We start from the raw sequence: 4863 nt of genomic DNA, 5'->3' as shown, positions 1-4863 counted from the left end.
GCATCCACTCTCCACGTACAGTGCTGCATAAACATGGCTGAGTCAGCGATAACTCTCGAGGGGTGGAGGTATGCCCATTATTTTGAGTTCGTCAAAACTTCGTTAGTCAATGGGAAAAAGTGTTTCCGGGCCTGGCAACCAAACGGAAGTGTAGTACCGCCGTTTGGCCAGCACGAATATTTTCATCTGAGTCCGGCGCACTTCCTGGGGCTGACTACCGCCGCCTGCTGGTAAGGAAAGTTATTGCCACTCACGCATGCGCAGTTTGTACGTGCTCGGCGAGTAAAGTAACGAGTAAAGTAACGAGTAAAGTAACGAGTTACTTTATGTAGATAGTAACGAAGTAGTGTAATATATTACATTTTTTAAAGTAATACATTTATAATTTATAATTTGTAGTTCAGGACCATGGACAATGCAGCTTCCTTGCATTGACAGTTGTCTGTGCTGAATTTCTGCTGAGTTTCCTTTGCCTCATTTTCTATTTTGTGACCTGTCTGGTGTAAATGAGTGTGTTGCTGCTTTGATGAAGCCTAATTTGATAAAGTTTCAAATTAATTTCGGAAATATTTCGTAATATAGTTGTCTTTGTCACATTTTATTTGGCATTAGTAAATACTTATGCACATGTACAGATACTTTACATGATATGAGTGATAACACGTGTTATAAGGGCTATTTTTTCACAATAGGTGTGCCTTGAGATTTTTTACTTGTCCTTTGGTGTGCCTTGGGCACAAAAAAAGTTTTGGGAACCACTGGTATAAATGATAGTGGGCGTCTGAGGGTGTCATTACTGAGAAATGTCAAAGAAATTCAAAACCTTACATTTTAAAACAGGTTTGCATTCCTCCACTTAAGGTGACGTTATCATTGGAAACAATAAAACCGAACTATTTTGATGTAGAATCTATAAATTGAATCGTTAGAGCAGAACAAAATGGTTGTATTGTAGCCTGAGTTCCGTGCAGTCTCTAGTTTCAACAGGTGGAAACATGGTCCATATAATGTGAATACATGCAGAAGTAGACAGTAAGAGGCCCCTGACATTAGGCCTATTTGTTAAAATAGTAGGGGCTCTTCACTCTGCATAGCAGTATGAATAGCCTTAAAAAAACAAACAACCCACTCCATGGTAACGAGAGTCATATTTCTGACCCATATGCCCTAAGTGAAGCCGTTAGTCTCATCTAACTGACCCAAGGGTTGGTGCTGGTGTGACAGTTCCAAGTGTTCAGAGCAGACGTCAAGCTTTCAGTTCATGGCTCGGTGGGGGGAAGCAGACCCACGTGAGACAGTATCAAGGCTGTAATGTTCAGTGTGAGGAGCGTCATTCTCTCTGGGTGCAGGAAATGGTGCCCATTCTTGGACCAAACCATTAATGTCATGTAGAGCAGCCATAGCATCTCTGTGACTGCACTCAGCCGAACTGTAGCAGGGTAGAGCTGGGTGACTCTTAGTGAAGCTGTCCAACGCCATTAGACAAAATGGAACCACGTGCTAACAAAAAGACACAGGGTCATCAATGTCTCTCTTTACCATTGGCCTAATCATAAACAAATTAGTGGGAAAAATGTGGAACACTAATCCATCATGTGGAATGTTGAGTTAATTTAAATAATTACTTATGGAATGAAATCAAATTAACATTAACATTAGAACTAAAGTCAGTTAACAAATTTGACTTGCACAGATCAGTAATCAATACACCATTTTCCCAGCTCTGTGATGAAAACGATAACAAGCAGGGATGCATACTTGTCATATTTTGGGGAAATTTGCCGTTTTGAATCCAAAATAGGTCGTTTGTGTGATTCATGTTGATCTGCAATAAAATATTATTGGGGTATGGACAGGGTTGCTAACTTTGGGTACCTGGCTGGAGTGAGATTTTGATATCATGGGTTTAATTACACACATGCGCACGAAGTGACTGCTATCATGTCAGTAGCGGGACCTTAGCATATATTTAGGATATATATATATAATATATATATATACAAATACACAAGATTGGACACAGACTATAAAGGGCACACAGTTTCATTCACTAATGAAAGTCAAACACATGTTTGTTTCCACTGTTTTATTGTGTGCCTGTCGCGATAAGCAACTAATTGACTTATCGGCTCCCGAGTATTTGGTATACTATGGTAGGGCTAACCCATACAGTGGTGGGGCTCAAATCAGTATTTGAAATGTAATTACATACACGCTATATCGCCCCCTTGTCAGTGAAACGCCACGCGTGAGGTTTAGATTATTTCCCTGTCTCAATCCAAATTGAACTGTATGAAATAAAAATAAAAATAAAAACATTTGTCTTGTAGTAAATAAAAAGGGCGACCTGGAGCCAATCCTGCCATTTCCTCACAAGTGAAAGTGTTGACATGCTGAAAACCCAACCGCCGCTTGGGGTCTGGGGGGATTTCCCCCAGGAGATTTTTTTGAAATACTAACATAAAATACACATTCTTTCTTGAGAGGAAAACAAATAAATCCATCTATTACTACACGACATATTTAAATTAAGCTGAACCTGCTGCTCCTCGGGAAGAGGCTGTGTGAATTACTTTACATTACCCCATGGTTCTGTGTGTCAAAATGGAAGGTTTCTGGCTAACGTTAGCTTAGGTACTCAGATCTTGTTCTTGAGTACAAGTAGAAGTACCAGAGTGTAGGAATACTAAGTTACAGTAAAAGTACTGCATTCAAAATGTTACTCAAGTAAAAGTATAAAAGTATTGTCATCAAAATATAGTGAAAATAGCGACAGTAAAAGTAGTCACTGTGCAGATTGGTTTATTTCAGAATAATATATATGATATGTTTTATAATGATTGATCATGAAAGTGTTCTCAAAGCTGGTAAAGGTGCAGCTAGTTTGAATGACTTTGTATACTGCAGGGTAGCTGGTGGATTTACTCCAGGTGGAACTAAAGTCTGATTCAACACTTGATTAGATGTCACATCATTCATCCACATCTGAAAGTAACTAAAAGGTATTAGATACATGTAGTGGAGTAGAAATACACCATGTACCACTGAACTGTAGTGGAGTAGAAAAATAAAATAGCAAAACATTTTAAATACTCAAATAAAGTACCAGTATCTCAAAATTGTGCCCAAGTATAGTACTTGTTGAGTTTATGAACTTAGTTACTTTACACCAGTGGCTATACAGATAGAAAGACTAAGCCTTGCACAGAGGCATGAAAATACATTTTCAAAGTGCTCAAAAGTTCTGCCAAAAAAAAAAACTGACTGCTGAAATTAGATGTTCCTTTGTGCTCAGGCCATAAAACCCCCAACGCACCGTGCTGTGGTCTGCTTCAGATTATCTTTTCCTTCCAGAGGTCACGCCTGTCTCTGACCCTGTGTCTTGCATTTTTTTTCTTTTTTTTTTTCTTCTGCAGCACCAAGCAGAGTAAAGAAAAGGGAGGGGATTTGACTAGAAATAATTTGAAACAGTTTAATAAAGAATGTTGAACTATATTTAAAACTGTAATTGAACTTCAACTTATATCAATTTTCCAATTCCAGTGGCCAGTTGGAAACAGATAATGACAAAGTTTTCATTTTGCAGCAACCGTGCAAAAAAAGTTCAATCACCATTATGTCTGAGTCTTGTCTTATCTGCTTTGTTTCGGAATGTGTTCAATACATTAGGTTTTTTTATTTTCATTATTACCATACAATACATAGATTAATAATAAATGAAACAAATAATACAACATTGACCTATTTGAGCAGACAGATGACCCGCAGTGATGCCTCTGAGGTTCCCGGGTGTAAGACGCCTTTTGCTATTTATTTTCCTTTTGCGGAAATGTATATTACAATGTATAATTTTGCTCTACATCCCTACATCATGCATTTTTCTCAAGTAATTTACTTTTGGTGAGATAACTAAAGTTTAGTTCATTTTACCTTGGCTGTGGACTGATTCATTATTAGTTGTTACAAAGCATGCACAAGACGGCGGGTAGACAAACAAACACGAAACAATTATACAAACAAACATGAACCCGCAACAAATCAGCGCCCTGGCCAAAAATTCATCCAGTTTAATTTAGTCCGAAATTACGGAAACGTCAACGGGAGCACTGAAATATCTGTTTAATATGGGCTCTTCTCAGCCATATTTACTAGTAATCTGTTGATGAGCAATAAACTACCTTATTCTCAATCAAAACCACTATGCAAATGTAGTGGTAAAACTGCTCAACCGACCGAGAGCAGAGATTTTCTTAATTAATTCAGTACTTATTTGATTTATTTTGTATTAAACAATATCCAATTCAATAATCCGTTAGTTTATTAAACACAGTGTGAATGTAATATTCTGCCACCACCCTTCCCATTTAATAGCTAAATTTAGTTCTTGAGCTTATGGTGTGATCAACAGAAAATACAAGTCTGTGTTCTTAAACATTCCTCGTGTGCCGTTCACCACAGGGGGGAGGGGAATTCGCCCTCCCTCGTGCAGGCTTGAACAGACACCCGAAAACGGATTGGTCTGATTTAACCCGTTGAAATCTCCAGAATTTGGCAATTTGTTTCAATTACAATTCCTCACATTGCTTTTTGAAACAGAGGTTCCACCTTGCTAATGCTTTCCTTAAGGTCTCTCCGAATATTTGCAGTGTGTGATTGTCCAGTAATTTAATTCTAGAAAACACACACAGCGGAAATCGTTAAAAGTCGATGTTCCGAGGTTATTTATTAGCCCCAAATATTCTTATTGTTTTATACATGAGCTGTGCTTGCTTTTGTTGGCACTTGCCCCAGCAGCAATCACAGGAAAAACCGGCCAGGATAGAATCCCCCTCGACACCGATTTCTCAGGTTATGATTAAGCCT

This window comes from Gymnodraco acuticeps, unplaced genomic scaffold, assembly GCF_902827175.1.
Source record: "Gymnodraco acuticeps unplaced genomic scaffold, fGymAcu1.1, whole genome shotgun sequence".
Lineage (NCBI taxonomy): Eukaryota > Metazoa > Chordata > Actinopteri > Perciformes > Bathydraconidae > Gymnodraco > Gymnodraco acuticeps.
The sequence above is the reverse complement of the archived record's forward strand: the minus strand, read 5'-3'. Positions refer to the sequence as shown.